This window comes from Mobula hypostoma, chromosome 2 (assembly GCF_963921235.1).
Source record: "Mobula hypostoma chromosome 2, sMobHyp1.1, whole genome shotgun sequence".
In the NCBI taxonomy this organism is placed as follows: domain Eukaryota; kingdom Metazoa; phylum Chordata; class Chondrichthyes; order Myliobatiformes; family Myliobatidae; genus Mobula; species Mobula hypostoma.
The window spans coordinates 60109776-60135565 of NC_086098.1; the positions used below are offsets into that span (position 1 = coordinate 60109776).

General features: G+C 41.5%; 1 protein-coding gene across 4 annotated transcripts in view; it reads right to left on the reverse strand.

The window, feature by feature from the left end:
* greb1 (growth regulating estrogen receptor binding 1) overlaps positions 1 to 25790 on the reverse strand; it is a 304535-nt gene that overhangs the window by 256515 nt on the left and 22230 nt on the right. The window lies entirely within an intron of this gene.

The following is a 25790-nucleotide window of genomic DNA, read 5'->3' on the forward strand; positions in this document are numbered from 1 at the left end:
ATAAACAGGTGGTCAGTTTTGGCTACAATGAGCAGAGAAGTATCAGATGGATATAGATCCTGAAAAATGTGAGATGATGCATTGTGGCGTACTGTGAAGGATAAAATATGCACAGATGAATGATTAGCCCAAAGAAGAGAAGCACCCTGGTTTATATGTCCAAGAATTTCTGAAAGCAGCCTCCTGGTCCAGTAGGTTAAGAAGGCATGTAGTTTTATCAGCTAGGTTGGGAATTGTTGGCACAACTTTAAACATTAGTTAGGCTACAGCTAGATTGTGTGTGTAGTTCTGTTTGCTCCTGTAGGAAGAATGCAATCGTATGAGAGGAGATTCACTGGGATGTTGTCAGGGATGGGGGAGTGTCATCTGTGAGAAGAAGCCGAATAGATTGGATTTTGCTTTTCCTGAAGTGGAGAAACCTGATGGAGAACTTGCTTGAAGTATACAAAATAATGCAGGGTATGACCAGGTAGGTTGTAAGAAACATTTTCTGCCATAGCAGTCGTGTCTATAACAAGAGGACATAAGAAGGAGGAGAATTAGTGGGGAAATGAGGAGGAAATATTTCACCAAGTGTAAAATCTGAATTTTAATGCCTAAAGGCATGGTGGAGGCAGATACTCTTACAACATTGAAGCAGTACTTAGAGCACTTGAAATGTCATTGTGTAGAAGGCTATGGGACATGTGCTGGAAATTGGGTTTTGCATATATTAGTTCAGATAGAACATAGAACATAGAATAGTACAGCACAGTACAGGCCCTTCGGCCCACAATATTGTGCTGCCCCTCAAACCCTGACTCCCATATAAGCCCCCACCTTAAATTCCTCCATATACCTGTCTAGTAGTCTCTTAAACTTCACTAGTGTATCTGCCTCCACCACTGACTCAGGCAGTGCATTCCACGCACCAACCACTCTCTGAGTGAAAAACCTTCCTCTAATATCCCCCTTGAACTTCCCACCCCTTACCTTAAAGCCATGTCCTCTTGTATTGAGCAGTGGTGCCCTGGGGAAGAGGCGCTGGCTATCCACTCTATCTATTCCTCTTATTATCTTGTACACCTCTATCATGTCTCCTCTCATCCTCCTTCTCTCCGAAGAGTAGAGCCCTAGCTCCCTTAATCTCTGATCATAATCCATACTTTCTAAACCAGGCAGCATCCTGGTAAATCTCCTCTGTACCCTTTCCAATGCTTCCACATCCTTCCTATAGTGAGGTGACCAGAACTGGACACAATACTCCAAGTGTGGCCTGACCAGAGTTTTATAGAGCTGCATCATTACATCACGACTCTTAAACTCTATCCCTCGACTTCTGAAAGCTAACACCCCATAAGCTTTCTTAACTACCTTATCCACCTGTGAGGCAACTTTCAGGGATCTGTGGACATGTACCCCGAGATCCCTCTGCTCCTCCACACTACCAAGTATCCTGCCATTTACTTTGTACTCTGCCTTGGAGTTTGTCCTTCCAAAGTGTACCACCTCACACTTCTCCGGGTTGAACTCCATCTGCCACTTCTCAGCCCACTTCTGCATCCTATCAATGTCTCTCTGCAATCTTTGACAATCCTCTACACTATCTACAACACCACCAACCTTTGTGTCGTCTGCAAACTTGCCAACCCACCCTTCTACCCCCACATCCAGTTCGTTAATAAAAATCACGAAAAGTAGAGGTCCCAGAACAGATCCTTGTGGGACACCACTAGTCACAATCCTCCAATCTAAATGTACTCCACCACCACCCTCTGCCTTCTGCAGGCAAGTCAATTCTGAATCCACCTGGCCAAACTTCCCTGGATCCCATGCCTTCTAACTTTCTGAATAAGCCTACCATGTGGAACCTTGTCAAATGCCTTACTAAAATCCATATAGATCACATCCACTGCACTACCCTCATCTATATGCCTGGTCACCTCCTCGAAGAACTCTATCAGGCTTGTTAGACACGATCTGCCCTTCACAAAGCCATGCTGACTGTCCCTGATCAGACCATGATTCTCTAAATGCCTATAGATCCTATCTCTAAGAATCTTTTCCAACAGCTTTCCCACCACAGACGTAAGGCTCACTGGTCTATAATTACCCGGACTATCCCTACTACCTTTTTTGAACAAGGGAACAACATTCGCCTCCCTCCAATCCTCCGGTACCATTCCCGTGGACAACGAGGATGTCTCAGATCGGGTCCAGAGTATTCTGAGTAGAGAGGGCGAGCAGCCAGAAGTCCTGGTACATGTTGGTACCAATGACATAGACAGAAAAAGTGAGGAGGTCCTGAAGGAAGATTACTGGGAGCGAGGAATAAAAATTGAAAAGCCAGACCTCCAGAGTAATAATCTCAGGATTACTGCCTGAGCCACGCGCTAATTAAGGTAAGAATAGCAGTGGGCACGTGGCCAAGTGGTTAAGGCATTGGACTCGCGACCTGAAGATCATGAGTTCGAGCCCCAGCCAAGGCAACGTGTTGTGTCCTTGATCAAGGCACTTAATCACACATTGCTCTGCGATGACACTGGTGCCAAGCTGTATGGGTCCTAATGCCCTTCCCTTGGACAACATTGGTGTCATGGAGAGGGGAGATGCATCATGGGCAACTGCTGGTCTTCCATACAACCTTGCCCAGGCCTGCGCCCTGGAGAGTGAAGACTTTCCAGGTGCAGATCATGGTCTTGCAAGACTAACAGATGCCTTTAATTTAGCAGAATTAAGCAGATGAATGTGTGGCTAAGTAACCAGTGCAGGAGGTAGGGCTCCAAATTCTTGGATCATTGGGATCTATTTTGGGGGAGGTATGACTTATACAAAACTGATGGGTTACACCTGAACTCAAAGGGTACGAATATCCTGGTGGGATTGTTTAATATAGCTGTTAGGGAGGGTTTAAACTAAGTTGGCAGAGGGAAGGAAACCAGGGTGTTAGGGTTGAGAAAGAGGAAAATAGAAATAAGTCAAAGATACTGTGCAGCAAAGGTGGCAAGAAGGACAGGCCGGTGAATAGACAGGATAATTTGCTGTGCGATAGAAATATAGCAAAATCAGTAACAGATACTGATCTAAATGCACTGTACTTAAATGCACGTAGCATTAGAAATAAAGTGGATGACCTTGTTGTACAGCTACAGGTTAAAAGATATGACATTGTGGCCATCACCGAGTCATGGCTAAATGATGGATGTGATTGGGAGCCGAATGTCCAAGGATACACAGCATATAGGAAAGATAGGAAGGTAGGTAAAGGGGGTGGCGTGGCCCTGAAGGTAAACAATATCAAATCACCAGAAAGAAGGGACATAGGATCAGAATAGGTAGAATCCTTATGGGTCGAGTTAAGAAATGGTAAGGGTAAAAAGACACTAATAGCAGTTATATACAGGCCTCCAAACAGCAGCTGGGATGTGGACTACAAGTTACAGCTGGAAATAGAAAAAGCATGTCAGAAGGAAAATGTCAAGATAATTATGGGGGATTTTAATATGAAAGTGGATTGGGAAAGTCAGGAAGGTACTGGATCTCAGGAGAGGCAGTTTGTAGAATGCCTACGGGATGGCTTTTTGGAGCAGCTTGTCCATAAGCCCACCAGGGGACCGGCTGTTTTGGATTGGGTGCTGTGTAATGAACCTGAGGCGATTAGGGAGCTAGAGGTAATGGAACTCCTCGGAAGTAGAGATCATAATATGATTGAGTTCAGTTTCAAATTTGAAAAAAAGCTGGTATCAGGTGTATCAATATTTCAGTGGATCACAGGAAATTACAGTGGTATGAGAGAAGAATTGGTCCAAGTAGATTGGAAAAGTAAGCTAGATAGAGGGACGGTAGAGCAGAATTGGATGAAATTCCTACAAGTGCCGGAAAAATATATTCCAAGAAAAAAGAAAATCATGAATGGAAAAATGGCACAAATGTGGCTAACGAGAGAGGTTAAGGCTATAATAAAAGCAAAAGAGACGGTGTACAAGGAAGCGAAAATCAGTGGGAAAACTGAGGACTGGACCACTTTTAAAAACTCACAGAAGGAAACTAAGGAAGTCATTAGGAAAAAAAAGATGAATTATGAAAGGAAGTTGGCAATTAACATAAAAAAGGATACTAAGAGTTCTTTAAATATATGAAGAGTAAAAGAGTGACACAGATAGATATAGGACCGATTGAAAATGATGCTGGAGAAATTATAATGGGTAACAAAGAAATGGCAGAGGAACTAAATGAGTATTTTGCATCAGTCTTCACAGCGGAAGACATTAGCAACATACCTGATAGCCAGAGGTCTCAGGGAATAGAATTAGGTACAGTCAAGATTACTAGAGAGAAAGTGCTTGGGAAGCTAAATGGACTAAGAATAGATAAGTCTCCTGGACCGGATGAAGTGCACCCATGGGTTCTGAAGGAGGTGGCTTTGGAGATTGTGGGGGCATTGGAAATGATCTTCCAGGAATCAATAGACTCTGGCATGGTTCCAGAGGACTGGAAGGTTGCAAATATAGTTCCGCTGTTTAAGAAAGGAGGGAGGCAGCAAGATGAAAATTACAGACCTATTAGTCTAACATCAGTAGTTGGAAAGTTATTGGAGTCGATCCTCAAGAACGAGATTATGAACTACCTCGAGGTGCATGACAAGATAGGCCCAAGCCAGCATGGTTTCACAAAGGGAAGATCCTGCCTCTCCAACCTATTGGAATTTTTTGAGGTAATCTCAAAAAAGATTGATAAGGCAGAGGCTGTGGATGTTGTGTATTTGGATTTTCAAAAGGCCTTCAATACGGTGCCGCATAAGAGCCCATGGAATTATAGGAAAGATATTGAAATGGGTGGAGCATTGGCTGATAGGCAGAAAATGAAGGGTGGGAATAAAGGGATCTTATTCTGATTGGTTGCCAGTTACTAGTGGTGTTCCGCAGGGGTCAGTGTTGGGGCTGCTTCTTTTTACAATGTATATCGATGACTTAGATTATGAATTAAACGGTTTTGTGGCTAAGTTTGCGGATGACACCAAGATAGGTGGAGGAGCAGCAAGTGTTGAAGAAACGGAAAGGTTGCAGAGAGACTTGGTCAGTTTAGGAGAGTGAGCAAAGAAATGGCAGATGAGATACAATGTTGAGAAATGTACGGTTGTACATTTTAGAAGAAGAAATAATCGGGCAGATTATTATTTAGATGGGGAGAAAATTCAAAACTCAGAAGTGCAAAGGGACTTGGGGGTCCTCGTGCAGGATAATCTAAAGATTAACCACCAGGTTGGATCGGCAGTAAGGAAAGCGAATGCTAAGAGTAAGGAGGTGTTGATGAGGCTCTGTGGGGCATTAGTGAGACCTCATTTGGAATACCGTGTGCAGTTTTGGGCCCCCTATCTGAGAAGGGATGTTCTGATGTTAGAGAGAGTTCAGAGAAGATTTACGAAGATGATTCCTGGAATGCAGGGGCTAACATACGAGGAGCATTTGTCGGCTTTTGGACTGTATTCAGTAGAGTATAGAAGAATGAGAGGGGATCTCATAGAAACACTTCGAATGTTGAAAGGGTTGGACAGAGTAGATGTGGAAAGGCTGCTTCCCTTGGTAGGTGAGTCCAGGACAAGAGGTCACAGTCTTAGAATTAGAGGGTACTCATTTAAAACAGAGATGAGGAAGAATTTTTTTAGCCAGAGGGTCCTGGATTTATGGAATTCGTTGCCACATACAGCTGTGGAAGCCCGATCATTGAGGGTGTTTAAGGAGGAGATTGATAGGTATCTAATTAGTCAGGGTATTAAGGGATATGGGGAAAAAGCCGGAAATTGGAACTAGATGGGAGAATAGTTTAGCTCATGGTGGACTTGTCTTGTGATCTTGTGAAATGACTCAAGCACTGAAAACAGAATGAAGACTGACAGTAAAACAACAGGGGAGAAGACTTTATTTATACAGCAGTTCATAAGGGCTTGGAAAGTATAACCATGTGAAATAATAAAGGAAAATTATGCTATGCTATTTATGCAGATAAATTTTCAAAAGAAAAACATACGCTAGGGTTTTGGGGAAATTACTAAAAAATTGAAGATGATTAATCAGTCTTGCACTGAGCTAGCATGGACTATAATGTTCATGAATGGTTCTTTGCAGGAGCAGTGCATTCTGTGGATTTGCAAGAGTGTTCTTTGACATCTTAAAACACAGAAACATAGAAAACGTACAGCACAATACAGGCCCTTCGGCCCACAAAATTGTGCCGAACATGTCCCTACCTTAGAAATTACTAGGTTTACCTATAGCCCTCTATTTTTCTAAGCTCCATGTACCTATCCAAAAGTCTCTTAAAATACCCTATCTCATCCGCCTCCACCACAATCGCCGGTAGCCCATTCCACGCACTCACCACTCTCTGCATAAAAAACTTACCCCTGACTTCTCCTCTGTACCTACTCCCAAGCACCTGTGTCCTCTTGTGGCAACCATTTCAGCCCTGGGAAAAAACTTCTGACTATCCACACGATCAATGCCTCTCATCATCTTATACATCTCTATCAGGTCACCTCTCATCCTCCGTCGCTCCAAGGAGAAAAGGCCAAGTTCATTCAACCTAGTCTCATGAGGCATGCTCCCCAATCCAGGCAACATCCTTGTAAATCTCCTCTGCACCCTTTCTATGGCTTCCACATCCTTCCTGTAGTGAGGCAACCAGAACTGAGCACAGTACTCCAAGTGGGGTCTGACCAGAGTCCTATATAGCTGCAACATTACCTCTCGGCTCCTAAATTTTGTAAATTGCTTAGATATTTCCACTAACCTTCCATGATAAAATGGACCTCTGTAACTTTCTGTGCGAGTGTGATTTCAGACAGTATGTAGTGCCACTAAATATAAAAGGCAAAGTTAGTTTGAAAGTTATACGGTAATAATATGCTAACTTTACTTGCAGTAAACCTACTGGTTAAATGAGGGTAGAAAGAGTAGCTGATAGCAAACTTGAATTTAGCAAGATTGAGAACATACAAACTAAAGTTAAACAAACTTGTTTTGGGCTGAATTGCTGCACTCAACAACTTTCTCACGTCTAGTTCTTTTAACCATCTTGGGAATATAAAACCAGCAAAAGATAAAGCTATATAACACTCTCTGATGTCTCCACTCATCATCCTCAACAACCAGTGTGCAGAAACAAAAGGCTGCTGCAAGCCACATTTCCCCCACAGCGATTATTCTCAGCACCTTTTGACACCCTAAGCCCTCATAGTGTGACCTGTGCATTTAACATAAAGGATACATTTTGGAACTAATCAGTCAAAAAATTAAATTGTGTTGTTAGTGAAACAGATGGTTCTTTGTTTTGGTCTATATGATGAAATATCAAATTCAAAATGAAAATGCAGCCTTAGTATTTTCCTATTACAAGCACCGGAGGGACAATGAAGATTAGTTAAAATCCCATATTGTTATGAGTTATTGCAGTTAAATAAAGTCTAATTTTAAGAGTCAGAGCAGTGCGAATTAATCAAGTCACCACAAATATAAAACGGGAAGCTTGAGTGATATGATAATAGTACATACAGTTCACCCATTCCCCAGTCTGACCTCATTTTCATCAAACCCTGACCCTCATTAAGAGAGTATTTCATTGTGTGAAGCAACAAAAGTTGTAAAGGATGGTGTAATTCCATGTAGTCATGAGATTCATGAAAGTATTTTCAACACATCTGAGCAGTTAAATTGTCTGTTACACTAAAATTTAAAATGCACATATGCAGATTAAACATGGCAATCCATCCCATTTTCCAATATACAAACATTTTAAATTAATGTGTTTGCCATTATCCACTATGTTGGGCAAAAACAAAATCAATGCATAAACATAAATAAATTGATCTTTATCAAAAAGCAGATCAGAAACTTGAATAGCTGTTACACTTTTCAAAGTATTTATTTGAGAAAGACGGTTGTGCAGCAATTTTCACAATATCAAGATGTCCCACGCAGAAGTAATTAAAAAATTTATGAAAGGCAGCCACTGTTGTAAAACATGAAATTTTAATGTCTCATGCCTCTTTGATTCCCTTTACTCCAGTACAATACTGATAAATCTGACTTTATCTTCTCCCTCACAAAATGTAGGGTGAATTCTATCATATTATGACCACTGTCTCCTAAGGGTTCCTTTACCTTCAGCTCACTAATCAAATCTGGTTCATTACACAACACCCAATCCAGAATTGCCTTTTCCCCAGTAGGCTCAACCACAAGCTGCTGTTGGAACAGCCAACTTGTAGGCATTCTACAAATTCCCTCTTGGGATCTAGCACCAACCTGATTTCCCCAATCTACCTGTATACTGAAATAACCCGTCATTATTGTAACATTGCCCTGTTTACATGCCTGTTCTATCTCCCGTTATAACTTGTATCTCACATCCTGGCTACCATTTATAGGCTTGTATATAACTCACAGCACGTCCTTTTACCCCTGCAGCATCTTAACTCTCCCCATAATGAATCTACATCTTCTGGTCACTTTTTTTCTAAGGATTTGATTTCATTTTTTACCAATACAGCCACCCCAACCCCATGCCTACCTGCCCGTCCTTTCGATTAATGTGTATCCTTGGATGTTAACTATGATCTTTCAGCCACAATTCGCTGATGCCCACAACTCCATACCAGCCAATCTCTAACTGTGTTCCAAGATCACCTATCTTATTCTCTATACTGCAAGCATTCAAATATAAAACCTTCAGTCCTGTATTCATCACCCTTTTCAATGTTGCCCCCATGGTATACTTCAACTCATCCCACTGACTGCAATTTTACCCTAATTTAAAGCCCTTTCGGTCTATAACGATGGATAATTTAAGAAATTTACTACAATTTATAATTTTAAAAATAAAATCAAAGATTTTAAACTGAGATTTAATTTTTATCAGACAAAAGGTCAAAGGAATGTTGCAGAGTGGCTCAGCTTCCAAATCTTCAAAGCCTTTCCACCATTTATGAGGCACATCAGCAGTGTGAATGAATACTCTCAGCTTGTCTCTGACAAAGCAATTCACTAGATTAGAAACCCACCCAACACTTTAAAAACATTCGCTCCTTCCGCCTCTGGCTCAACAAAGCTGTCATGCATACCATTCATTAAATGCAGTATAACAACCCTCCAAGTTCTTCAATAGTGCCGCCCAAACATAGAGTCAAAGGCAGCTCATGCCTGGGAATACCACCACCTGCAGGTTCCACAATAATTTACACATCATTTAGTCAAAACCATGGAAATTCCTACCTAATGAGACTGTGGGAGCACCATCAAGTTAATGCGCAAGATTAAGACAGAAGAATGCCAATACTTTTTCTTTACAAACTTGGAAAACGAATGCCCAGTAAATATTGACCTTGCCTGTTACATCCACATTAAAGATTCAAGATTCTAGGTACATTATCAAAGAATGTATAAATTATACAACCTTGAGATTTGCTTGCTTACAGGTAGCCACAAAGGAAGAAACACAAAAGAACTCAATTTTAAAAAAAGAATAAAAATAAAAAATATAAGACCAATACTCACACAAGAGAAAGAAAAAATATCATGCAAACAAGTGAGGCAAGTAACAGCAGCATTCCAAACCAAAACTGAGTCATCAGATCCACACCCTGGAGCAGCCTAGAGTAGGCCCAAAGCCTCACTTATCCATTAACCATATTAGCAGGCATGAAGCACAGCAGCCAGGGCAGTCTTCATAGCCTCAGAACCATGGAGAGAGGAGTGACCATTGCATGGAGTGAGTGAAATTGCCATTCATCCCAACTGATACCTGTCTTTTCACTCTTATCTGGGCCGGCATTTGAATTGATCCAACGACGGAATAGTGAAAGGCTCCGCGCCCTGGAAAGAAGAGTGAAGATGACGGTCAGCAAGTAAAATCAGCCCTCACCTCCAATCTGGGCTGGCATTTTAATTGTCTAAACAGCAAATCATACCTCACACTAGGATCCAGCTGCAGAAAAAGTCTCCGGGCCTAGACCACGCTGTTCAGTGAATCACTCCAGGCCCAGAATTCGCTGCCCAGAGACTCACTCCAGGCCCAGATTTCACTGTCCAGCAACTTGCTCCGGGCTCAGATTCCGTCGCCTGTCAAGGCATTACCTTGAAAGATATCTGATAAGTTGCATAAAACATGGAAATTCTACTGGGCAATGAAGTTCTATTTGACTGTTAATAAAGTGAGTCAAAGGTTTCTGTTCATGCAAGATGCAGCGTAGCATCAGAAGAGCATTCCTTTATGTGAAACACTGAGCCAAACTGAAGTCTATCTCTTTCAGTGGATCTTAATTAATGCAGCAGTGTTGTTCAAAGAGCAAAGAGTTCTTTTCGTTACTTTGACCAGCATTTTGCTTGAAGCAATTTCAATTACAGACCAATTGCCTATTCCCCCGACTGCTGATTGTGGGAGGCCATAACGTGAAGAATTTTTGCTACATTCACTCAGACAACGCATGACCATGATCATCTTCCAATAATGTCAGTGGGAAATCTAGACATTAGAAAGGAAGCAACTCCAAACTAAATGCATAGTTTCAGGTCTTGTTCTGCATATCTTCTACCAAGTTATAGTGGGCAATCGAGAAGAAGTGCTTTATATGAGAAAAGCAACAGGATAACAAGTCAATGAGGAAAGCAAAAACAAGTCAATGAAAGCAACTATGCATGTAAGAAGCCACAATGACTACAAGTTGAGGTAAACCTTTCCTATGAAATCTGACGAGGTGAGTTGTTATTGTGACGTCTGGAGTGAGCTCAAAAGTCTGGGTGGTGTAATGAAACTCAGTTTCATTTTTTTTAAAAAGACATCCTTTTATTTCAAAATTACTTTATAATTTGCATGATTCAACTGTAATATATCAATAGCCCGAATATAAACCCACACAAACATATGAATGTAGACTGAATCATTTCAATCATGGTTTTACAGCCTTTTGCCATAATTATTTTGCTCTTGTGCTGTTTGGGCAAATCAGTTATAATTCTTCCCCACAACGTTTTAGTTCACAACTTTTTTGCAAATTGGCGGTTAAATGACATTATTCACAATATTTTATCCCCTGTAGTATCCCATATCCTGCTTTCAGTAGTTTGTTGTACAGGCGTTAAAAATCATTAGTGGATTCAGGTACTTACAAGAAACAAGAGTACTGAAAACCATTTTTTTTAAAAAGCGCAATAACAAAACGGAATAGTTCCAACAGGATTGAGTGAGTTATGGGAAAACTAATTAGACAGAATGCTAATTAGAAAGACTGGGCAGGAAACAACGCCAAACCATTTGAGACTCCTTTCACAGGATTTTGCAGTGTACAATCTTAACTTCTCACAGAATCCACTAAAGATAACTTGGGACAGAAGTAGAGAGAATCATTTTGACTCTGAGGCTACGATGTGCTCAAATGGGACTGGGAACAGCAAGGAGGGATCTTTATCACCTGCAGCAAGTGTGCATGCAACCTAATCATAGTTACTTACACTTACATTACAATTCTTGTCTCAGTTACCTCAAGTAAAAATGACAAGAATTACAAAAATATGTTGCCCGAAACAATAGATCAGGTTTTCCCCTTGCCATCTTGTTAAACTGATTTAACCATTCATGGTTGATGAGCAGAAGAGGTGATGATTCACAAATATCAAGCCACTGCAATCATGAAAAACCTCAGCACACCAGGCCATGCTCCTTTCTCGCTGCTGCCATCAGGTCGAAGGTACAAGTGGCGCAGGACTCCACCACCAGGTTCAAAAACAGTTACTACCCCTCAACCACCAAGCCCTTGAACATAACTGCACTCATTTAAGGACTCTGTTATAGTGTTATCTCATGCCTGTTGTTTATTGCTATTTATTTCTATCTGCATTCAGTTTGTTTACAGTTCCTGATGTTTACAGTTTACAGTTACTGTTCTACAGGTTTGCTAAGTATGCCCCCAGAAAAGGAATCTCAGGATTGTATGTGGTGACACATGTATGTACTCTGATGATAAATTTACTTTGAATTTTAACTCTGAACTTTTTTAAAAGTTATGGCAGCATGGCAAAATCGCTCTGATTAAAATGAATCAGCGAACAAGGAATTTTTATGTTGAGAACTTGAATGTTAGTACAAGTTTACCTTTAGCCAGTGCACTGTAAATCCTGTTCTGCTGTGCAATGTCCTGATCCAAATCATCACTTTACATTTTAAAGAAAGGATTGCTAGAACCGATGCTTACTGTGTGGTTCAGCTTATTTAAGTAATAACTGATTATTGACCAGATACTAACTGTGACTCTAATCCACGGAAAAGGAAGCAGTGCCAGTAACTTTCATGTTATTATGGCTAATTATATATTTAACTAAATCATTATTTTATGGCATAGTTAGCTTTCATTGATGTTGCCTTCAGGCATGGAGGCAAGTGTTATTGATAACCATGGTAACAAACTAAATTAAATGTCTGATAATTCTCAGTATCTACCCTCCCCCATCCAACTTCACACACCCAAGTTTCTTTTCCTTGCCTGGTTCTGTATCACTCCCCTCCCTCGCTTCTATATACTAGCTATCTTCCTTCTCCACTCTCAGTCCTGATGCAGACATTTGGCCTAAAACATTGACCATCGATACACCCCCAGATGCTGCCTGACCCACTGAACTCATCGAACGTTTTTTTTCCCTCCAAATTTCTGCATGTGAAGTCTCCTGTGTCTCCAATAGTCCACTATCTAACCATTCAGAACCTGGCTCAAAAAGTTACATTTGATTAGTTCATGGCAGTCAGGCAGCGGCGGGATCAGGTGCAGTGGCATCCATGGGGCCAATCAAAGGTGCATTTGTCCTTTTTAAGCATCTTTTCTACAACTGCAAGACAAAGCAGGACATTAAGAACTTCAAGTAACGCAGGTCTACCTCATCAGCAAGTTGCTCGTTGGTGGAGAAGCTGGATTTTGCACAGATCATGTCACTGCCTGCTACAAAGATGCATCTGAATCAGTGCGCAAAGGTGTGCAATTGTCTTCATCATTTCTCTTGTGATTGTCTTCGTCACTTCTCTTGTGATCTCAAGACCCTGTTGCCCTGTTGTACGCTGGTAATGTACCATCTGCAAGTCCGGTTCACTGGTTTATTGGCAGGACCAAAGGCAAGGTGATGCACGGTCTCCACTGCGGCATGGACTAGGCTTCATGCCGCAGTGTCACCTGTTGCAGCCAGACAGGAGAGGGAACACCAGAGGCGATGCTGCCCTCATGCATTTGCTCAAATGGCAGTCAAGCTGGATTGCGTTCGCCTGCAGACTGCTAAGGGCTTGGTCTTGCCAACAATATTCATGGACTTGGACTTCAGCTATATTACTTCTTTTGTGTGAGATGAAGTTTACTGCTATCTTATATGTGCTATATGTGCCTTATGCCTTGTGGAAGACATGGTAAGGCAAGGACAGCCTGGGGTAGCTGTCTTTTGAAGTGAGACCGCTAGGGAAACCTCTACTTACTACAGCTGAGATATCCAGGAGTGACTGTGACACTGTGTACTCAAGCCAGACAAGTGAGGCCTCTGTAGTGAGACTTTTCCAGAAAGGTCTTCCAAAACCATGGAGTCCCTTTGCACAATAAGGGGTGCCAAAGACAGACAAGATGATAGAAGGACGTGAAACATACCCAACAACTAAGGCTCTATTGTCTTTACTAACTTCAAAATATCATCTGCTGTCCACTCAAAGTTTCGATTGACTTTAACACCTCTATCATGAATGGTGATTGATCTTGAGGGTAAGGAATTCAAACATATATAACCTACAGTAATCAATATCCATAACTGATAAGCCAATTCTGTGTAAAATAGTAGTTTTCTGTTCAGAAGAGTGTGGGTGACAGGAGTCTATGTTCTCCTTGTGGACAAGTAAAATAAAAGGAATACTTGAGTCAACAGTGTATGTGTGTGTTCTGGGCACAGTTATTTAAGTTATTTTATTATTGTCATGACAACTGTTGGTACTGTATTATGCACATTGGCCGGAGGAACACCGTTTCATGCAGGATTGAACGACCATTAAACTTGAATGTGACTTAGTCTGCACCCACTCGCCAGGGCCCAGATTCCCACAGTTCCTTTAAAGTCACCTAGTTCTGTTTCCAGTACACTTTAAACCTACTGGGTTTATCAGAATATCATTGTGTAATTTTTTTAATGTATTAAGAGTGTGATGGAATATTAAACTAACAAATTACAAAAAATTGTTAAGTTTCTCAAAGTCAAATTCATAGTAGATTGTGATTTGCACTACCAAGAATCAAAGTAACCTTCGTGATCATATTCACAAAACTGAACAAGAGGCATCGTCCAAAAAGCCTATAAAAGAGTTTTTAAACCAGCTATACAATTAATTGGCAATGGTATTTCTAAATTAAAGTGCATTTCAGAGGGCTGCAAGTACCAAAAGCATAAAGGAAAACTGCTCACAATCATTAAAAAGTGCCGTGTATACAAATCATGTACCACATCCCCAATATACCAGTGGTCCCCAACCACCGGGCCGCAAAGAAATGATATGAGACAATTGCACCTTTCCTCATTCCCTGTCACACCCACTGTTGAACTTGAACGCACGCGAGGTCATCAGTGGGTCATTAACCTACGACTACTTGATCAGTGAAAAAACAGACGTCGCTAAAGAATTTCTTTGGAAGAGATGGTAGGGGACATAAAAGGATGATAAACGCAGAGACAGCTGAGGCCGAGACTGCAAAAAAAAAAGAGAGCTTCTTTCAACAGAAAATACGACGAGTCGTACATAAAATATGGCTTTATTGCGACCGGTGACTCACACGCTCCAAGCCCCCTGTGTGTGATATGTGGAGACAAGCTGTCTAATGAGGCAATGAAGCCCTCAAATCTGCTTTGGAACCTTGAGTCCAAGCACCCTGCACTTAAAGACAACCCCGTTGAGTTTTTTGAGCAGAAAAATCATGAGCAAGCGGGACAGGAGCAAGTGCTGAGAGTCACCACCTCCACAAATGCTGCTGCTCTGAGAGCGTTGTACTTACTGGCTACCCGTATTGCTAAGGCTAAGAAGCCTTTCACTGTTGGTGAAGAATTGATTCTGCCTGCTGCCAAGGATATGTGCCGTGAACTGTTGGGAGAAGCTGCAGCTAACAAGATGGCACAGGTTTCTCTTTCAGCTACCACAGTTTCAAGGAGAATCGATGACATTGCGGAGGGCATCGAAGCATAGCTGTTGGAACGGCTTAACGAGTCTGGTTTCACTACCTGAGTCAAAGAGGTTGCTCCTGAATGCCAGTCTACACACTGTGTCACACACAGGGAAATGCTGGCTAGCCAAAAAATGTCACCTGATCTTAACAGCGTATAGAGTGACGTTGTTGAAGTTATCAATCACATCAAAGCAAAAGCCCTTAACTCACGTCTGTCTGAGCAGCTTTGCGAGGAAATGGATGCAGAGCACAAACGCCTTCTCTTACACACTGAAGTCAGGTGGCTATCAAGGGGGAGAGCCCTGGCCAGGGTTTTTGAATTAAGAGAGCAGCTACAGAGATTTCTTTCAAGAAAAAAGTCACCACTGGCAGCACACTTCAGTGACGAGGAGTGGATAGCAAAACTCGCTTATCTGTGTGACATCTTCAACCTGCTCAATGAACTCAATTTGTCACTTCAGGGGAGAATGACAACTGTCTTCAAGTTGGCAGATAAATTGTCTGCTTTCACAGCCAAACTGGAACTGTGGGGTCGGCGAGTGGACAGGGGCATATTTGACATGTTCCCAACATTAGCTGGGAATCTGGGAGAGACTGAAGCTGCACCGTCCCTCTCACAGCTGGTGCGCGAACACCTACCTTCACTGTTGACAGAATTCGAGTGTTACTTTCCAACCACAAATGACCCAAGGCGTGCAATGGAATGGATCTGTGACCCATTTGTGAATGTCCCCGGTGAATCAACCATGTCAGCACGGGAAGAAGATCAACTCCTCGAGCTTGCAAGTGACAGTGGGCTGAAAAGTATGTTTGACGTAACATCTCTGCCAGCATTCTGGAACAAAGTCAAGGCTGAATATCCTGAGATAGCCACAAAAGCACTGAAAACATCATATCTCTGCAAAGCGGAGTTTTCTGCAATGAATGCAACGAAAACTAAACTGCGGAATAGACTGGACATAAGGAACCCCCTTATGACTTATAATTGACTTATCACTATATTCATGTGAGGAAAATATGCCCTGTGTGTTTAATATTAAATTCTTTAAACGCTTTTAGAAACGAAATTGAGTGTATTAGCCACTGATAAGTGACTTATAGTTGGTTTATCACCTGTATTCCAGTTGTGATTAACACCTCTGGGTCCCCCCCCCCCCATCTTTCTTCCCGGACCTCCTGTCCCATGATCCTCTCGTATCCCTTTTGCCTATCACCTGTCCAGCTCTTAGCTCCATCCCTCCCCCTCCTGTCTTCTCCTATCATTTTGGATCTCCCCCTCCCCCTCCAACTTTCAAATCCCTTACTCACTCTTCCTTCAGTTAGTCCTGACGAAGGGTCTCGGCCTGAAACGTCGACTGCACCTCTTCTGAGAGATGCTGCCTGGCCTGCTGCGTTCACCAGCAACTTTTATGTGTGTTGCTTTTATTTCCAGCATCTGCAGAATTCCTGTTGTTTGTGATTAACACTGCTCTCCCCTCACCCCCCACCCCAGTCAGCCAGTCCACAAGAATACTGTCAATATTAAACCGGTCCGCGGTGCAAAAAAGGTTGGGGACCCCTGTAATATATCACAGCAGGAGTTCCAGAAAGTAAAGTCCTGGGCTCCACCAGCTTCAGAGTTTAATCAACGACCTTCCTTTATCGCATGATCAGAAGTGAGAAGCTTCTATGATTAAAACAACTAACTTACAGCGTGGATCAGTACATGGAGATACAACGTTGTAGCCATTACAGAGACTTGACTGTCACAAGGGCAGAAATGCAGTTGAACGTTCAGATTTAAGATTTTTAAAGACAAAGATTAGTTTTATTTGTCATATTTATATCAAAGCATACAGTGAAATGTGGCATTTGCAGCAAATCAGCAAGGAATGCACAGGACAACCTGCAAGAGGTGCCAACTCACAAACCCCAACCATAAATCTTTGGAATATGGGAGGAAACCGGAGCATCCAAAAGAAACCCAGAGTAAAATATACAAACTCCTTACAGACAGCAGTGGAAAATGAGCCCCAATCCCCCAATGAGCACTGACCACTACACTACTGTGCTGCCTGTAGCATACCACTCTGGGGCTTAGCTATTTCAAAATTTACAGTGAGGGAGGGAAAAGAGATGGGGAGTAGAATTGCTCATCGAGGATGGTATCACAGCTACAGAAAACGGAGGTTGTCCTCGAGGGTTTGTCTACAGAGTCAGAATGGGCGGGTGTTAGAAACAGGAGTATTCTATGGAACCTTCCCCCACAACAACTGAGACACTGGGATACAGATTGGGAAGCAGATTGTGGAAAGGTGCAAAAATAACACAGTTGTTGTCTAGGGCGACTTCACCTTTCCTAATATTAATTGGCACCTCCTTAGTTTTAAAAAAAAGCTTCATAATTTGTTAGGTGTGTCCAGGAAGGACTCTGACACAATTCTTAGACAAGCCAACTAGCGAGGTCTAGTACTTGGCGATAAATCAGGTAAAGTGAAAGATCTCGCTGTGGGTGAGCATTTCGGAGACTGTGGCCACAATTGCCTGTACTTTACCTAAGCCATGGACAGAGCACAGATTAGACAGTATGGAAAAGTATTTAATTAGAGAAGGACAAATTATGATTCTATTCAGCAATAACTAATGGTTGTTGTAGTTGGTGGTGTTAGTGGGACAGCCTCCCACTACCTATTAAATGCTCCCAATGGTATGTGTCTCAAACAGCCTCTGACAACCAAAGTGCATAAACCCAACCTTCCTTACACTACATTCTATCGTCCACTTTCCCAGTAGGTCCTAGTTCTTTTGCAGACTCATTGTCTTTACACTACCTGTTGATGGTTGCGGCGAGCACATTATCAACATTTAAAAGCCATCTATGTATAGGAGAGGTTTAGAAGGCTGTGGGCCAAATGTAGGCTCACTGGGTAACAGTCAGCATGGATGATTTAAGCTGGTTTCCATCCTGTAAGACTCTATGACGAAGAATCTCAGCTTGACCAACCACACAAATTCTGTGGCTATAGGAACAGGTCGGAGTAACTTACCTCCTGATACCCCAAGATCTTTCTGCTACCTACAAGGCACAAGTTAGAAATGTGAATGGACACTCTCCACTTGTGCAACTTACCAAGAGAGTTCTCCTCTGTGATCCTGACAGCAGTTTACGTACTGCCAAAGGCCGGTATTAAGCAGGCACTTGATAGATTGAGTGCCACAATCAGCAAACAAGAAACAGCCAACCCTGATGCCTTTCAAATCATTGGCAGGGATTTGAATCAGGCTTGTTTCAAGAAATCTCTGTACAATTATCAACATATTCCCTACAGTGCCAGGGGTCCCAATATTCTGACATTGCTATACTACAATTAGGAATGCCTACCGTTCCCTGTCTCGACTGCATTTCAAGAAATCTGATCTCTTGGCTGTTCTCCTCCCTGCGCACAGGCAAGGGGCTCAACAGTTGTAGCAGGGCTTGAATACTATCATCTCCTACAAAGTTAAAACCAAGTGTCATAGGTGACAACAAGGTTTCACTCCCAGATGAGTTCAATGACTTTTATGCTGTTTCACTGTCAAACCATCAAGGCACTTTCACAAACTCCCACAGCCCCCAATGACCCTGTGATTTAAAGGTCTCTGAAGCCAACATGAGAACATCCTGCATGACAGTAAACACAGAAAGCATCCGGCCAATACAGGGTGCCTGGCTGAGTACTAAAGACCTGCGCTGATCAACTGGCTGGAGTGCTCACCGCTACCTTTAACCTCTTGCTTCAGAAGTCTGATGTACCCACCTGCTTCAAGCAGACTTCAATTATACCAGTGCCTAAGAAGAACATGCCCCAATGACTATCGTCCAGTAGCACTTACAGCCACGGCGATGAAGTACTTTGAGAGGTTGGTGATGAAACATATCAACTCCTGCCTAAGAAATTACTTGGATCTGCTCTAATTTGCCAATTGTCAAAACAGGTCAACACAGCCACTATTTCATTGGTTCTTCACTCAATCCTGGAACAGCTGGACAGCAAAGATGCATACATCAGAATGCTCTTCACTGACAGCAGCTCACTGAGGCAGCTTACTATGTTCTTCTTAAGCAGTGGTATAATTGAAGCCTGCTTGAAGCAGGTGGGTACCTCAGACTACCAAAGTAAGTGGTTAAAGATCTCAGTGAACACTCCAGCCAGTTGATCAGCATAGGTCTTTACTATCATCCCCTCGAAACTAATCAATAAATTTCAAGACCTTGGTTTCAATACTTCCTTGTGCACATCCTCACTTGCAGACCCTAGTCAATTTGGGTTGGCAACAACATCTCTACAATTTCCATCAGCACAGGTGCACCACAAGTTTGTGCTTAGGCGCCTACTCCATCTTCTTTTTTTAAAATGACCAAACTTCACTCTCCCAAATTTACTACGCTACAGTGACAGATTGACAATAATTTACCAATCTCTTTAGTCTCTGAAAAACTATAAAGCCCACGTCGCTATCTTTTACTTCCTAAATAACTTCTGGATCTATTGCAGCTCTTGCCCTTAAGACCATTTCTCTTTTGTTTTTTTTTAATCTCTCAGTTATCATTTTGCTGCTATTGACAGCCGAGCAAATCAGGCAACCCAAGTATACAGCCTTCCAACTTTTAAATCTCGATTGAAATACAATGGTGAACAACAAATGTAAAAACTTGCCAATCTGATCTGTAATAAAGGCTTAACATGATGTGATACTGCAGCAGAACATTCACCCTCAATTATCCCTCCTCTGTGACGCACTAGAAAATTGGCTGACCTGGGACAACCCAATAGTGAAACCTTTCTTGTCTGCTCTCTACCCAACTCTGATACCTCAGAATTTAATACTCTCTCAACATTTATGCCCCAATATCTTCATTTTATTCACTCAACATCACATTGAAGATCAGCTGCTGGACAAAAGAATATATATAACCATACAGGAACTGAATTTTGCTTTGGCATCTTGGTTCAATTATTTCTCAGTCTGATACCTTTCGACTCAACTACATTTGGCCAGGATCTCAGCAGTGCAAGTATAATTGGTACAACAAAGCAATCCATTTACAAAACCCCGCTTCATGCTGAAACGTTCTGTCACATTGTCATATGAGAGGATCATGGGACAGGAGGCCCAGGGAGAAAGAAAAGGGGGAGGGGGGAAAACCCAGAGGATGGCCAGTCCCTCTCACTATACCCCTTGCCCATCCTCTGGGATTTTTCCCCCCTCCCCCTTTTCTTTCCCCCCGGACCTCCTGTCCCATGATCCTCTCGTATCCCTTTTGCCTATCACCTGTCCAGCTCTTGGCTCCATCCCTCCCCCTCCTGTCTTCTCCCATCATTTTGGATCTCCCGCTTCCCCCATCCACTTTCAAATCTCTTACTAGCTCTTCCTTCAGTTAGTCCTGACGAAGGGCCTCGGCCCAAAACGTCGACTGTACCTCTTCCTATAGATGCTGCCTGGCCTGCTGCGTTCACAAATAACTCACAAGCTGTTTCTTGCAAGTTCAAATGACATTTTATGTGAACCATGGCAAATGTTATATCGACCATTGCACTGACATCAGTGTGTTGGACTAAATTCCAAATTAAGCATCTTTAAGCTGCTACTCCAATTCTGTGTTTTGGAACACGAGTCTCCATCCAAGAATCAGAACAAATGCAAACAAATGATAAAAAAGGTGTCCTAAGCTAACATCAGATTTAAAATCTGAACACCATACATTCCTCAAAAACATATGACTGAATATCAGCAAATCATTGCAAATCTTCCTTATAAATAGAAAATTAAATATAATACAATTGTGGCCATCAACCCAAACTGAAAAAAACACTATGACTTCAATAACAAAACTGAATTTGTATTTACATTCTTTGTGACTTATAGAGTTCGACACTGGTATTTGCAGTAATAGATTTCTAAAGTCTAACAACCTGAACTGCTATGCTGCTGGTAACCGCTGCTCACAAACAGTCATAGAGTCCTTGAGACATAGATGCGGTCCAAGCTGACTTGCTATGTCATCTAAAACATGTGTTGGTTATCACAAGGTCAAATTCAGCACATTTCAACAACCTCTCTTCATCAGCGAACGGGCCAAGCTTGACCTTGTGAATACCAACACAATTTGTTAAAATCACATGCCAAGTACATGATAACATCTGAGGAATTGAAATTTATATAAAAAAAATCATTTTGAACCTATGTAATCTCTGGCAAAAAGAATAATTGGGACTGAATAGGAATTTTTGAACTGAAATAAACTCTGTCTTCAGCAGTTAGCTGAAACTGGCTTATACTAGTTCTCACGAGGAAATCTGCAGATACTGGAATTTCAAGCAACACACATAAAAGTTGCTGGTGAACCAGCAACTTTTATGTGCGTTGCTTATACTAGTTCTCCCTTGGTTTGCAGGGAGACATTGAGAGTTTGATAACATTGTACATTGTACCCTTGTTTGAGTAGGGGAAAGAGGACTCACCAATAAGGACAGGAATGAACATCCATCCGTAATTAAGTCAGGGTCTAACAAAGGGAATAACTAATAAGGACTGTACAGCACATCCATCTGTAATTAAGCCTTGATCTAGCAGACTCTCTTATCTGTAACTAAGTTTCTCATGAACAGACCTGGTGGGCCTATCAGTTCAAATGACATCTTGCAACAGTAATGTATGGGACTTACTATGTATAAATATACGGCTGTAACCGGAGAGAGTGGGCCCACTTGTTGGATGGTGGCAGAACTTACATGCCTTCCCTCTGACAACTGGGTCTCAAACTCCTGCAGGAGGGTGAGCAATAAACTGATGTAACCATAAAAAGTTGCTCTCCCAAGTTTTATTCAGATTCGACTTTAACACATCAACTTTCAGAACACTGACATATCCAAGACTAAAATATTGAAAATAATTGCATCACCAACATCCTGTGAGATGCTAACAATCATCACCTTCAAAAAATCCATTATCAATTTCAGTAAGGTCCAATGCATACAAGCCAAAAGCCTCTGAAGGAAATAACAGACCACTGCACCATAATCTATCATTTGGACAATGAGGATTCCAGAACCAAAAGAGGATGAAAAAGAGGATGATGAAAGACCTTGGTCAGACCCCACTTGGAGTACTGTGTTCAGTTCTGGTCACTTCACTACAGGAAGGACGTGGATATTATAGAGACAGTGTAGAGGAGATTTGCAAGGATGTTGCCTGGATTGGAGGGCATACCTTATGGGAACAATTTGAGTGTACTTGGCCTTTTCTCCTTGGAGTGGTGGAGGTTGAGGGGTGACCTGATAGAGGTGTACAAGATGATGAGGCGCGCAATCATGTAGATAGCCAGAGGCTTTTTCCCAGGGCTGAAATGACTAACACAAGGGGGCATAGTTTTAAGGTGCTTGGAAATAGGTACCAACGGGATGTCAGGGTAAGTTTTTCAGATAGAGAGTGGTGGGTGCGTGGAATGCACTGCCGGTGGCAGTGGTGGAAGCGGATACAATAGGGTTTTTAAAGAGCCTCTTAGATAGGGACATGGAGCTTAGAAAAATAGAGAGCTATGTGCTAGGGAAATTCTGGGCAGTATCTAGAGTAGGTTTCATGGTCAGCACAACATTGTAGGCCGAAGGGCCTGTAATGTGCTGTAAATTTCTGTGTTTTATGTTCTATGAAATGATTTTTACACCAATCATTGTGATCAGTTTAATGAAAATGATACATCAATCAAGATCTTACCAGAGAAAAAGAAGAAAGCATTTTGAGGCTGGAAACAATGCATCATGGCATACATTTCACCTTTGGTGAAATTAATAACTGGAGGAATAAAAATTCAAGGAAAATCCAACCGTTTGCAGGGAGGCATGACATGGTAGTCTCTACAGTGCTACTAACATCATTCATGGCCTAAGCTCTCCTGGTCAAACCTTTTTATAATCCTGAAATAGTACTACCACATTAAAATGATAATATCCAACAAAACCCCAAAGCAATAGAACTTCCAAATGCTCCTAAACAGAAAAATTAGAGAACAGATAGCATAACTGAATCCATTACATAGCACCCCCAAAAAACTATCTATTCAAAACCCACATTTCTCTGTGAGTTTTGTCATCCACTGAGATAATAAAAGGCAAGATCCCCAGTCTGAAAGAATTTTGACCATGATCTTCAAAGCTGTTGGACATGTTTTCCATTCGCAGATTTACAATTAAGATTTCCATTCAGAAAGAAAATCTTGCTGATTTGAGGAACGTAAAAGGAGTGAACATCTTTGAGAAGAGAATAAAAATCCAAACGTGGAAACTACTGTGACATGCTTTTCCTGCTGGGAACAACCTGAGCAAACTTTCCTCTTCCATCTCTTAGATCAGCAACATGATTTCGCCAAATCAGATGTCCTTTCTTCTTAGGCAGTTGATCATGGTTTGAAGACTTATTCAAGATCCTGTCTACCTTCCTATCTTTCTGAATGAAGGCTTTGCTGAGGCCAAATTACATCTCCACTTCTGATATACAGCACATCTTTTTAAACAACCTTTGTCAAATTTTACTCCCAAAAACATTCAATTACCTTGTACTGCATCATCTTCCAATTTAAGCTAGCGCGTTTTAAGGGATGTAAAAGTACATATTTTCCATGACCTGGTCACAAGCTTATAAACACCAAACTGCAGAAGAATGTTACAATAAACTATTCATTAAAATCAATCTATAATCTTGGGAGTTTGATTATGTGGAAAGTTGCTAAGCATAATGGTCACTACATTCCAGATTTCAGGGATTTAGTACAAGACCAAGATGTATTGTGGAAATTACTGTCTGCAGTATTACAAATATTAAACACCTTTCCATTGAATTTCAATTGCATAAAGCAGATGTATACATTTTTTTAAAGTGCACACCTCATTCTGGGTCACTTGTCAAATATGACTGATGCTTCTGGCCCTGAATCACCCAAGCACCTCAACACAACCCCCTCAGCAGCAGCATATAGGATGGTATCAAATACTATCCACTGCTCCTTTTGGAAAGCTGCCCTTAGGACCTTGTGATGGGCACTCCCAAGACAAGGTATGGCTTAACTCTATCCTTAGGCCCTATATCCACAGTAACACAATCAAAATACATGCCCCTGTCCCAGTACCAAACCCAATGGCCCTAATATCAAAATGACTGCCAAAAATACAATCTGTGTTTACAGTCCGTGGAATTCTCTCCACCCACCCTACCTTCGCTGCCAAACCCTTAACTTCTCTCTCAGTCTCCAATCTCTTTTCTTTCAGGAACTTCCAGCTTCTGATTTTTCATTCCATCCCCAAACCCACACACAACAAATCAGTTTCACACCCAATGTTCTCCTATTCTTGACCATGCCCCATATTGATCTCCAAGCTACCTTCCACCCTATCCTAACAAGCTATAGAAGCATTTCCACCTGCAAGAGATCACAAAACCTCAATTGGTGTACAAGAATTTCTAGGCAATTTGCATCACCTTTCATTCTCCACTATTTAAACATTAGACCTGTTTAGTAACATGGTAGAAAGAAGAGCTTGTATTTAACACTGTCATTCCTACGACCATCAATAATTTTCAGGCTCATGTTTGAAAATTTACTCCTTTTTAGCGATCTTACTTTGCATTTTTATCTTTGTTGCTGTTAGATAAAATTGCAATAATTACACAAATGATTAGACCCAGATATACACAGATACAGAAATTTACATTATCCATCTTTCCTGCATAATTTTTCATAGTAAATAAATGTTTTAAGACTTTAAACCCTAAATTTGTCCATCACAATAAAGGCCACAAAATATATTGTTAACCCTTAGGGGCTTTCCCAAGTTCAAGTTCAATTGTTGTTCAACTATATACATTTATATAGCTAAACAAAACAACATTCGTCAGGTGACAAGGAATAAAACACAGTACATATGATCACACACAGAGCACAGCATATGTAGTAATAACAGCACATACAGACACAAAATAATATTAGCACAAATCCATGAGAGGCATGGCCTGAAGTCTGATCGGGATGTTGTTCTCTTAAAAACAAAAAGACAGTATCACAAAAAGCTTGAAGAATCCCTGCACATTGCTTTGCAGAGACTCAGTTCCCTGCTCCCAATGAATAGTCAACCTTGGGCAAGATCGTAAGAAGCAAACAACTGTCTATCTCTCTGAAATTCAGAAAAATCTTCAGTGCTCGCATTCACACTGTGGACTGAATATCATCTCACACTTAAGCATCTGAACAATGCAATCTCTTGTTCCAACATACTCAAGTACCCGGAACAAGGAATGTCCCTCTGTCTTTTGACAGAACCAGGCTTTTGCACTTCCACCAAGAGGCCAAACCATCGATCCAGGAACACAAGTCCAAATCTCAACACTCCAGCAAGAAATATTAAGTTCACATAATTACAAAATCTGTAATTAAAGATCAATAATAACCACAAAACTTCCAATCTATGATAAGGCTGATTTAGTCTGCTCGTACATCGGGAATGGTAAGCTGCTTCCCCCTGTGTAAACTCATGCAAAATAAACTCTGGGTCCAGTGTTTAAATCTGTTTGCATAAAG